Source organism: Bemisia tabaci, chromosome 7 (assembly GCF_918797505.1).
Source record: "Bemisia tabaci chromosome 7, PGI_BMITA_v3".
NCBI lineage: Eukaryota > Metazoa > Arthropoda > Insecta > Hemiptera > Aleyrodidae > Bemisia > Bemisia tabaci.
The window spans coordinates 39399276-39412527 of NC_092799.1; the positions used below are offsets into that span (position 1 = coordinate 39399276).

General features: G+C 40.8%; 1 protein-coding gene across 1 annotated transcript in view; it reads right to left on the bottom strand.

Moving 5' to 3' along the window:
* The window catches only part of Appl (amyloid-beta-like protein), a 168036-nt gene that overhangs the window by 56529 nt on the left and 98255 nt on the right, over positions 1-13252 (bottom strand). The window lies entirely within an intron of this gene.

Genomic DNA, 13252 nt, shown 5'->3' on the forward strand with positions numbered 1-13252 from the left:
AATTTTGAATAAACTCACTTCGAAAATTTGAGCGTTACAGCTCTGCCGCGCTAAGGAAAAACGCCGTATGAGCCTTCAGGCGTTGCCAAATTTCCTTTAATAAAACACGAATTTCCTGGTAAACTCATGGATATTTTTTCCCAGTTTTTCAGATAATATTGTTCGCAATTTCACCTACAGTTCCTGAAAAAATATTAGTAATTTCAAGGAAAAATATTCGTAACATTCCCCAAAAATAAACATTGCATTGAAGGGAATTAGGCAACTCTCGAATGTTCATACAGGGATCTTCCTTGGCGGGGCAGAGCTCTCCTTAATAAAACGGAAGAAAAAGGAAGCAAATTTCAAGTTTGATTTACTAAAATACAGAAAAAAAGAAAAAAGTTGGTATAATTTCAATCAACACTTCGGCCATCCCACCGTGAGACACTCCGCGCCGCTCGCACTCAGCTTCGTCTATATATGATAGCGCCTTAATGCAACTATTCGTGTTCGACGGATGTCCTCGTTGCATACACGAAAAATTGAAGGCGTTCCGTTTTCTAGTGCGCTCTCAGCAACATCTACATCGGACAAGCGCTCCATGAACTTCCAACCAGTAATACAAATATGTGCGAATCCTCTCCTCCCACTCTGGTACAATGGCTCTGTATAACATAAGTTTCACACATTTTTTTTTTTGGAAAAAAAATAACTTAAATTGAATATCTTTGGTACTTTTCAACATTTCACACTTTATTTATCTGTTCATTTATCCACGGTTCGAGCCACTACCCGACAAACATTTTTGCTAGTCACCTCACTTTCTTTCGCACTGTTTAGCTGTTGCGTGGCGCCACGTAAAAACACACTTTGAGACAAACTGCAAAAGTTTTGTTGCGTGACACCACGAGCCGTGGCCAAATAAAACGTGATCAAAATTGTTGATAAGATAGTTTCCCAGATTTTCATGATACCTTTCTCTCTCGCACACACATACACGCGTTCAACAAAAGCGCCTAACTCTCTCCGGAGCATTAAAACACAAACGACTCAGCTTTGAATCAGGTATCCTTACAGAATACAACCCCTACGGAGGATTTTTGAAAAAGCTCGATTCGAGAGGAGGTTGGCAGTTATTACTTCGTTTGAAGGGTTTGAACATCGTTGAAGCTCCCTTTCATAGGGAGTTAAGATAAGGAATCGAAATTCTGGGTATCGTGATCATTTTACAAAAGTTTCCTTCACATTTTTCGGTTGCGACATGAAAGCTGGCTTTTCCGGATTTTCCGAGAAGCTGTTTCCGTCAGGATTGATGTCTAAGCGCAGACTTTTTCTCTGTCAATTCTAAGAAGGCAGATCTGGAAGGGCACAGGATGTTTTGTGGTTTTGTTACTTTCCCACACTGCTGTTTACTTCCTACATTTAATTCTCGTGGGCTAAATTTCCTCAAATAATACATTGTAATTGGTTTAACTAATAATTACCGATTGAGAGCTTCAGGAGCACATGTTGCTCAGAGCGTAAAACAAAACGAAACGCCTCCAATTGTTTGTGTATGCAACAAGGACATCCGTCAAACACGAATAGTTGTATCAAGGAGTTAGGTCAGGTTAGGTAGATTCTTAGATTAATTCTTAAAGCACTTCGAGGCCGAGTGACAATTAATTTCGAGGTACTTACGTACAAAAATTGTGATACGCTGTATCAGATTAATATACCGAGACGATTTTCGATAGAACTTACCTGAAACAAATAGAATAAAACACAAAATTAGTGGTTTTCAAAAGCTCATTTTTGCATGAAGAAATACTGATGAGTCTAGAGACTCGTACTGCCGTACTAAGGAAGAACGCTTTATGAGCCTTCAGACGTTTCAAAGCCTACTGCTATAAAAACCGAATTTACTGAGAAAGTTGCGAATATTATTTTCCAAAATTTTCAGACGATTTTGTACGCAATTTAATCCAGAATATCTGAAAATTTCAAGGAAAAATATGCATGAATTTTGTCAAAAATCCATTCCGTCGCAGCTTCTCAACTTCCTGCGATGGATATTTTTGTTGAGTCAGTAGAGAGACCAACTACATCGAGCATTGCACGCGTGGAAGCAAAAATTTCCTTCGCGTGATCAAACTTCGCGACGATTTTCCTCAGTGTAGAACCAGACTCGGTAAGACGACTCTGCTTAGTCTGTCATCATCACCCACTGACACACATCCATCAGAAACACACTCGGCGGCAAGTTGTGTAACACTTCTCTGTATTTAAATGAAATGGTGATTTGCAAGCGTGCATCATCAAAATGGTTTGTGGAAAAAGACGGAGAAAACTGAGATCGTTTTTCTGTCGCTGCTACAGCGCAGCACTTTTCAAATCATCCTGAGGGCGACTGCGAAGGAAAACAAGGAATCGATTTCGGACGGAGAGAGCGACGTAATGTTAACATGAACGAGGTGATGGAAATGAGTTCAATGGGGAAGGAAATGACTCACCCCGCGCATTCGTACTTACGAAGCAATCTGCGGATTATACGGCGGAATATCGTGATCGTATCTACTTACTGACGTGTATCCCGACGTCCTAAGGCAAAACGCCGTAGGAACGTTCGAATGTTGCCAAATTTTCTCTCAGAATCAACTTATTTTAGAGGAAAGTTATTAATATTTTTCATTGAAATTTTTAGACACTTCGGATCAAATTACGGACAAAATTCTCTAAAAATTTGGAATAAAAATACTTACAATTTTCCGAATAATTCGTGATTTGTCAAAGGTAGTTTGGCAATGCCGGAGGGCTCATATGACGTTTTTCCTCAGCACGGCAGTATCTATGTCACGGATAGCGGCGCATCAATCGCGAGATATAGTCCAGGCGCCTGGTAAGTCTACCTGGAATTTTGGGTACACAGCGATTTTTTTGGCCTACTTTATGTTTTTTGGGTCGCTGAATCCGAATCTGAAGTTTCCGCACGCGTATCTGGTGAGCATTTTCCGCTATTTTGAAAAAATGGCCTAAAAAGGCCTTTTTTTGCGGTTTTTTTTATATAGCGGCTACGGATGAGGAAAAGTCCCAGATTTAGCTAATGTTTTGAATAGCTGACATAATTTGGAAGAAAATGGTGTATACATATGTTAGGTTTGCTTAAAAATTGAGGAAGATACAGCATCGTGAACATCGTGCCTATTCACGTTTTCGCGGCGCACCCGTCAACGCGCGATCCGGCTCGCCGCGGTCAGCCAAGTTCCGAAGCGTTCTAAAATTCCGAAATCCGAGGTTCCTCAATTTTTGAGCAAACCTAGCATATTCATATACCATTTTCTTCCAAATTTTGTCAGCTATTCAAAACATTAGCTAAATCCGGGACTTTTCCTCATCCGTAGCCGCTATATAAAAAAAAACCGCAAAAAAAGGCCTTTTTAGGCCATTTTTTCAAAATAGCGGAAAATGCTCACCAGATACGCGTGCGGAAACTTCAGATTCGGATTCAGCGACCCAAAAAACATAAAGTAAGCCAAAAAAATCGCTGTGTACCCAAAATTCCAGGTAGCCTCATTTTTAGCTACCAGGCGCCTGGACTAATATTGGTTTCGAGGATTTTATCAAATTCCGCCACACTCCTCGAATCAATATGGGATTATCAGCGGAATGAGAATAAGACTTTAAGACGGTAAGGAGTTTAGACTCGTTAGATGTGAGAGTTCCGGAGAGAAAGGCCCAAACCTGGACGTGAGAGATCACTCCGGGAAAATTATTTTTCTTTCAAAAGATCTGCTGGAAAAAAGCGTCAGATATAGGCTAGGGTTTTTTGCTGAAAATGAATGCTCTGAATTTCTTCCTTAAAAATACAAGCAAATGTGATCACTTAAATAATGTTTTACTTAGGAGGAGTTTAAAGTACCTTCTTCTGCGACTCACTAAAATTTTAGTCCGAATTTTTTGAAAACTCTACACAATGGCTATTTTGGGATTCGTTCCCATCGTCAGGTACTTAAATATACTAAAAAATGTATACAACTTGACGCAAAGACGTGAAGAGCACGCCGCAATTCATCTCGTTGCATATTTGATTTGTAATAACTTATAATAACGTATAATATATAACTTATAACTTTCTTTTCTTTCTGGATCTGGAAATTATTGGCTTTTAAAGATAACTAATTGTCGGTTACAAGCTATATCCAACCCATAGATGCCGGAGAGTTCAAATGATTTGATTAAGATAAAAACATTTTGGAACTACATTCTAATTGAATCAGTGAGAACGAAAACACACCACCTCGAAAAAATGAAAATAATTAAGACACACTCAAAACTGCACAGTAAGTGAAGCAGTTAGTCTGAGAATAACATTTTTGGTGCCAAACTGCCAAATGAGAAGTACTTCAGAACACTTTAAAGGTCCAGATTGGAGCAGATGCGCTAACTTCAAAATCATTTGGAAAAATTAACTGTCTCAAATGATAATTGAGCATTTTCAAGTTGCCGAGTTGGTGTGTTTTCGTTCTCACTGATTTAATTCTGATATATTCATTTTTTAAAAAAAGTTTCAACACAATTTGTCCCCCTTTTTTTCAACTTTGGAAAGTAAAAAGTTAACCTTTGAACAAAAAACGCGAGTTCCATGGCTCTTTTCTACCCGAAAGTACTTAATCGTGTTCGAGTAATCGCGTGGTACAATTTCGTGCATTACGCAAAACCTTGATACGTATCCTTGAAAAGATGCTTTCCTCTCGAGAGGTATTAAGTTCTACTTACAGCAATGTGATCCTAATACCACCGAATACTAGGTTAGGGCAATTTTTCATTTAAAACGATTGGATCGTCATTGACCGCCGCGAGATGAGTGAAAAAAGAAGATGGAAAAGAGAAAATCAGAGCCGATTCACGGGCTGTTCGTTCCGGGAACCTAATCCAATTCTGACTATCTTCTCATCCGAATTGAATTCCTCCCATCAAGTTAAGACATCTTTAAATGACATGATCCACTCGAGGAGTACGATCAATAAGAACTCCGAGGAAGCGAGGGTAGGTTACCGAGGAGTCGGGGAGGAGAGGAAGTTACGACTTCTCGGAAGTTGTCCAACGCAGATAGGTTGAACTTCACGACAAAGGCACGCGGCTTCTTTCAGCGTCAAATGAACTGTAAAACAATGATTGAAGGCACGGCTGGGACGTAAACTTCTCCGAGCTTTCAAGATTTTGCAACTGCAGTTTGCATATCCTCCTCCGCTCGCTTTAAAAAGTTTCCGGCATGTCCGCGGTGTTTTTATCACGTCCTCGAAAAGAGGGACAGGGAGAGAGAAAAAACCAGAACGAAATAAAAGTGTACATAGCGGAGGAAGAATTTCTCATCTACGGACGAAAAAAGTAGGGCACACGTGACATGTTAGTGCGGCAGCGGGGGAAACTGCGGAATAATGAAGGGGATGTTTTTCTTCTTCATTTCTTCTTTCGGATGAAATAATTGGTGCCAGGCCTGTGCACCGAGAAAAAAAAACACGGTTGTTCTGCGGTTACCACGGTAGTAATGTCACACGGAATTCCACGGTGGTAGAACCGCGGACTTCGGTGAGATTATTATTGATGATCGTAGTAGCATTGTTTGTGCTTACAATGATATTAAAGTGGACGCAGTAACATCAGCGTGCTGATCATTACAATCATCAAAACCCACAGTTACTACCGTGGAATTCCGTGTGACATTACTAAAATCCATTTAATATTTACTTGAAGGTTCCTAACTCCCCACAGTTTAATTTTTATCCCTTTAAGTTTCATCTTGAAATGAACCGGGCTGATTCTTGTGACTTTTCGGCTATCGGCAGGTAATTATCATTTGACCTGCGGGCCGATTCTTGAAATTGATAGACAAAGCCATAGACAAAGAAGACAAAAGGGATATGGAGGCATCCTATTGGTGGAAGCGGGTGGTTGCAATGGACAGAGGCAGTAAGTAATAGACTAACTAACGGCAACCCACGAGAAACCCGACAGTTGGTCCATCATTTTCACCCTTAGTCTATAGGAACCACACATTTTAACCAATGGGATCGCTCCATACTCCCTATGTCCTTTTTGTCTAACACTTTGTCTATCAATTTCAATAATTAGTCCGCTCTGTATTTAGATTTTAAAGTTTTGATCCAGGTTCTTCACTGGGAAAAAAAAAAAAAAAAAAAAAAAAAAAAAAAAAAAAAAAAAAAAAAAACACATTGGATCTAGAGTCCAGACTCTTGAAAACATTGAAAGAAGAAGGACTCTTGATTCAATCAGATTTAAGCTTAAATCAAAAGGAAATCCGCTTAAATTAAGAGGCTGGATTCTTGATTTAAGCTTAAATCTAATTGAATCAAGAGTATTTTTTCTTGTCGATGTTTTTAGGAGTCTGGACTCTAGATTCAATGTGTTTTTTTTCCCAGTGTTTGATGTTGCGACGCGGGGGGGGGGGGGGGGAGTAATGGCATTGATTAGAGGGGGCCAGGACCCCCTGTATTATTGTTTACCACCAAATACTTTGAAATCCGACAACCGCGGCGTTAAATTCCACTTTTTAATTTCAAAGTTATATTGCTCAGCTTCTATTATACAGTATCCACCCCCGCCACCGATCCCGACTCACCCGTCGTACAAAATACTGGTAATGAGTTTAAAAACATTTTTCCACGGGTGAATGGGGTGGGTCACGGCGGCGCATCCTCCCCTTCCAGCTCGGGTTCTTTTCATCGTTCCCGTGACGTTTCGTGGGGCCGCAACTCGTCCGAACGTTTCGTGACTGCCTTTGAGCCACGGTTCCACAGAAAGCGCGCGACGCCGAGTTCGACCGCGCAAAGTCAACTCCGCGGCGTGGCAGAGCTGCACATGATTTTGAAGTTGCCTGTTGCCTGCGAAAGCCCTGTCAACACTACTAGCAAAATTTCACGGAACTTTGCGCGAATGTTAAGTTCCGTAAACCTATCTCTATGTGGACAAGGTCCTCCATTTATAAGAAATGAACCAAAAAATTATGAAAGAACAAACATAAATGTGGTTTAATAATTTTAACTTCCGCCGCTGCGCCGCGCTGATCGCACTGCGATTGGCGCAATGCGTGAAGTATTCCTGCAGTCTTGTAGGCGCTATACGTTTCACGCCAACCGCTCCTGACCGCACTGTGTTTGGCGCAATGGGTGAAGTATTCATGCAGTCTTGTAGGCGCTAATATGTGTTACATGCCGATCGCCGCGCGGAGGGCTTGTCTTTTTCATCTCAAGTCCTCGTCATCATTCCTCTCTGCGTTGAGCTCCAGGCCAAATTGCGTGTTTAGTTCCTCTCTTCACTCTACTAATTAAAGATGCTACTTCTTGTATCACCGAAAAACGACAAAATTAGAAATTACTATACTCTCAGGAAAGAGAGATTTCGTCCCCTTTTCTCAATGATACTTTTATTTCTGAATCCGATTTTTTTATACCTACATTTAAAAAAATTGCAAAATTTGCCGCCCCGGACCGCGGTCCGTGTAGCCACCCCCTTGATCCGGCCCTGCCCATGTTTTAAATCCCTTTTTATTTATTCGTATATTCGGGCTGTTTTTTTTTTTTTTTTTTTTGCTTTATCGTAGTAACTAAGTATAAGCGCTTAACCATGTGCCGAGAGTACAAAAACACGGTGATAAAAGCAAATAAAACCCCGTTATCGCTCGTTTTGAAATATTTGCAATCAACTGCCGCCATTTCTGCGGTTCCTTGAGGCTTCGCACGGGACAAGATAGTTACACCTCCATCAGAAATGGATCCTTCAGAGCTCATATTCTCACAGTAAAGGTACTCGCTGAGGCAGGTGACAGATTCAGCATCATTGCAACCGGTCACGCGCTTTTCCACTTCGCGTCATGCGTTATCTGTGGAAGCGTGGCTTTTCGTGACTGCCTTTAATTTGGCTCGTCCCGACGCGTCCGGCGCCCGGCAGAGCGCGCTTCCCGCGTCATAAATGATCCCGTCTTTTTGTTTTCACCACCCGTCAACGCACCGGCTGTGAAATTTCTCTAAAACCTCAACTTTTTTATCAATGAAAAGAATGAAATTATGCTGGTTTTTTGGGCGGTTTGGCGACCGCGCGTCGACTCTGTCTCACTTTCCGTTCATTGTTGGCGAAGATGAGCGTTATAAATTAGACGCAATTTGCTACAGAAAAAGCGCCCCGAATTTTCACGGAGGTGTCGAGCTTGTTGAATGATCTCGTGGGTCACGCTTCTCCGGCCCGCGAGGATATTACCTGGTTTTCGGCGGAGAAAAAAACTCGACTCCTACGGCCACTTTCTTTTCTATGAAATATCCGGCCCGAGGGACCGGGTAAAAGGGATTTGATCATTTTTCTAAAGTGCCCGACGGGGAAATATCTTGGAGAGGAATAAAGATAACAACTGAGGTGTAAAGTCGTATTTTGTTCGGAGGCAACACTCGCAACATGTTGTGAAAACAAGCAACGATCGCATTTTGTTCGAAGTTGTTTTGTGTTATGGGGGCGGGGCTTATTTTCGCGCGCAAAATTTGGGAACCCCTACGGCAAAATTGTTGTACAACGACTGCAACGCGCTCAAAGCAAGTCGTTTTTAAGTTGATTAAAAAAGCAACGCTGTTTTCTAACCTTAAATTGGAAGTTGCTCTCTTATTGGTTGTTCAGAATCGCGTAAAGAAAAACAAGAAAAAAACGGAAACATTTTGTTGTTTCGAACAAAACACGACTTAACCATACGTGCATGGTTTTGTAACATTTATTTCGTTTCCTCATTCTGCTCTCTGTTCTCAAGCAAAATACATCGAGAAAATGTGTCCAGTTCATGATTTCCGAATTTTTCGTTCGAATTTTCAGTTCCTGGACATGGAACAAAAACTGGACATTTACGGATTTTTCAAGGCGTCACCCGAGAGCCCTGTAAAATACGGCGTAACAATAGATGCACTACGACGAAGTTCAAGAAAACATAAGAAATTCACCCAATCTCTAAACTTTTACAGACCCTCGTTGAAAATCGTTACCAACGGCGTTTCAAGCGTTGAACTGAACATACGTAATGTCTCGTCAGCGATTGCGTATTCCACAAGCATCATTTATAGGCGAGTTTAGAACCCCGCGAAAATTGAATATAAATAGGTTGAGGCTTCATGAACAGCCTTTTAGTTCCAGCTCGCAGGAAAGACCGGGGACGGAGCGGGGGGTGGGGGCTGAAAAATGAACCGGAGATAGGCAAGCAGCGTTACTGGGTCGGTTCGCGTTGCTAGCCCTGCAGGCTACAGCTCCACTGCCATACGAAAGGAAGAAAAACATAACTTCGATAGATGCCCTATGTGCAGACGCGGTTTTTGCTGAGTACAGTGCAACCCGGCTTTTCTTATTACGATCACAGTTGCCAGATCGAACGAATGAAATTCGAAAGACCTTCACGATGCGAGGACGCAATCCCGGGACTGGAAAAACTGAGACAACGCTGAACGTGGAAATGCGCGAAAATATTGCGGCGAAAATGCTCTCGTATATACACGGCCGATCGAAACAAAGGAGTGCCACCTTTGCTGTCACATTAGTCGCATAATAAAATATTAAAAGTGACTATACAAAAGTAGGGGGCTGCGCCCTTTGACCGCTTCGCGGTTCGACCCCCTGAGGCGCTCCGCGCCTCAGACATTGTGAGTTATGCGTTCCTCTCATCTAAATTTTCATTTCTAGTAACGCTAGCTCTAGAGTTCTACCGAACTGATTTTCATGTTCATGATTTTTGCGGTTACCGACAAGGAATAGTCTTTACATGAGCCTGCTCCATTCAGATTTTGAAAATATGGCACAAGTCCTTGTATATTACGAGGTAAAGTTGCGAATTTTCCCATATAAACAATGTAAATTTTCATTTTTTGTCACAGTGCGTTCTCGCGTTCTACCGAACCGATTTCCATGATTTTTGCGGTCATCCATAAGATAGTCTTTAGATGAGCTCGCTCTATTTATTTTGTAACAAGGTGGAGAAATGGTGTTGGATCCACGCCGTTTTGCGGGAAAACGAAGCCGAGAAGTTCCAAAAATTATAATTAGAGTCAAAAATAAATGTTTTTAACTCTAATGTTTTGTATTGTGTTTTGTACAGTTTTGTACTGGTACCCATTAAAGTTAAAACAATTTATTTTCGACTCTAATTATAATTTTTGGAACTTCTCGGTTTCGTTTTCCCCGCGAAATGGTGTGGATCCAGCATCATTCCTCCACCTTGTTATTCACACGTATTCGGGCCACTTCTCAAATCCACCAACTTCAAATTGCCTCAACTTCAGTTCGGTTAATAAATTTGTGTCCAGGAAACTGGCATTCGTTTTAAAAAGCTCGACTTCCGAAGAAAAACCAATAATAAACAGCCCTCCTTCAAAGAACAAAAACCCCTCCAGCATCCACTAATCTTTCTTGACCGAGTGCCAAAAATTTCACCCTTCCCCCTTTTATCGCCGGCGCTTCCCGAGTGGTGAAAATACCGGATTTAAAGCTCGATCTGACAAACGCGCTGCTGCGAAAGGGTGACTGCACCAGCGAATCCAGCCGGAAAAGCGGGTGGGGAGATGCAGGAAGTTACAGCATTGTCTTGGCTCTTATAGAGCGATGAGCTCCGCTCAACTTTATGGCAAATTTAGGGTCCCTCGAGACTTGACCAACGGTGTGGTCCGTTTCAACGCACTGTTGCTTTAGCCGAGAGCACTTGCACCATTGCCTTATGCGAAAGGTGGATATAAAATAATGACACAAGAGTCAGTAACTCTTGAGCTATAAGACCCCTTGGTCGTTGAGGAATCTAGGGCTAACGCGTTGCTAGGAATGAATTGGTAGACGGAACATTAAGGCAAACTACACGCTTCTTCATCAAAATTTCACGTAGGTTGAACTCAGCGAAAGCACCAAAATGTCAAAATTCAACTTAAACGTGAGGCTTAAGGAAGTACAGTTTTCTATGATCGTTAACTATAACTACCCACTCGCCAATAAACCTAAGATGACCTACTTACTTATTAGCGATATGTTGAATTAGTCACTGCGTTAATTTTAATTTACGGAAAAAACGGAATAGAGTTAACTATGTTTACTGCTTCTTCAGCGCCAACCAAGAATTGCACTTGAATTTGTCATCTTTCCGGTTGAGATGTCTCAAAGAATTGACAGACTTCTTCAGAAGAATACCATACTTGACTTAACCATACATCTTGGTTAGCGCAAAAAACAGCTACGAACACGGTGAAATCTGGTATTCCTTTTTTCCCCTAAAAAAGTCATGAAAAATCGATTCCATAGCGGTGCTAAATTTTCCGTGACAACTTTATATTTGTGAATAACACCAGAAAGACTATTTTTGTGAAACTAAACTCTCTTATTAGCCAAACTGATAAGAATGTTTCCAATATGATTGATTTAATCGACGTGTGTTGATTTGGTTACTATGTAAGCGGGAACTTTAAGGAATTTGAAGCTGTGTTGTAAGAGGAAACCTACCTTGAGATGTTTTAACCATTAACCTACTGTGTGCTCTGTTCGTTTTATCAATATTGGAAGACGGATATTATCATAATAACGCATCAGATGTGTTTTTTAGAGTGTTAACCGAATCTTCCGGCGCATATTGGGGAATATTTGTGCGAAACAAAAAGCTGATGCAAAGTACACGATTATACACCTAGCATTTGATAATGGACACATGCTTAAACATTTCTGTTTGCGGCCGAGTTTGGACGCCCGGTGCAGTTTACAACATTCAGGCTTCAGTAAAAATTTAATTAACAAAAAAGCTTATTATGCACCTAAATATTATATGATTAGATGAAAGATTGAGGTACGCTAGAGTGGTCTTTAGCCATTGCCTGCCAACTATACAACTTGAACCAGGAATAAAAGCAATAAACATTAACTCGTAAAATGGTGTCACGAAGGGAAAATTGCAGACAAAAATGTTCATGGTCATGCATATTTGAGTTCTAATGAAAACAATTAAGCTCATTGTTTCACTTTGCGAGGGGAAAATCGATACTGCGAAGTTCTGCAAGTTCCCGAGGAAAACAGAGTGACGGTCGGAAATGTTGACGTGCTTTGTTTGAGAGCACAAAAACGAGGAAACTTTAGCCAGAAGAAGGTCAAATTTGCAAGAGTATTTGCTCTATGAGACCCGATGTCTGGTAAAAAATTTACAAGATACTGTTGCGTCTCCCTCGACGCTGGAAACGCGGTCTGTCGTCTGGGTAAGCGAACAATGCGTCTTCATAATTTCATTGTTTAAAAATGTGAGAATTTATCATTTTGATATGCCTTCACGCAAAAAGTTTAACCTTAGAATTCAATCACGAAGAGCTACTTCCGTCAAATTTAATTAATTGATTAATTTGTTTATTGTTTATTTATTCGTGTATCTTTTATTCCTTTCTTTTTTATTTTCTAATTTGATCATGCCAAGGATTATAATAAATATACACAATCTTTGCATTATAGACGCAAAGAGCGAGCTGATAATAACACTGATTGTCAGTTGGTTTGTTTTGACGGTTTTTCAACTATTCGGGGCCGTTTAATTCAAGGACAATAAATTTCGGATGCGTTTTGGTTTTTTCAAAAGCACCTACTAGTACTTCTTTTTCTCATTTCAACGAAAGCATACAAACAGAATGGAGAAAAACATTGAAAGAATAGTTATCATCTTATCTCGGAAAAATAACAGCGGATTTTAAGGAGTTCTGATTGGTTAACCCCCGTGAAATAGGCAGAGAAAAACTTGCAACGTCGCAAATTGAGGTATGAATGTTTTTAATCACCGTCTCTAATGAGAAAATGTGTAACAGAACACGCGCCAGAGTGTGATTATAGCGGTGATAGTGATCTTCTGCCATCGAGTCGAAGTGACACTCTTGAAGGCGCTCTGAGCAACTATTCCACCACGGAAGTATTGAACATGCAGTATCAAACAAAAATGAAGGCGCTCTAACGTATGTATATCGTCGTTAACCACTGTGAAGAGTCCTAGCTAATTCTACGATACGCGGCTCCTTTTCAATCGTTTTTTGGTCAAACTTTGAGCCAGGGTGTATTTTTGACAGCAAACTAGAATTTCGACTCATATTTTCAAAATTCGAAAATTCAGTAAGATGGATGTGGCCTAAAATGCTATCTCGACTCCTGTTCGATGGACTTTTGTAAAACTTGGTGCTAAAGGATGTTTTTTGATGGGGAAACTAGAATCTCACTTCAAATTTTCAAAATTTGCGATTCCAAGATG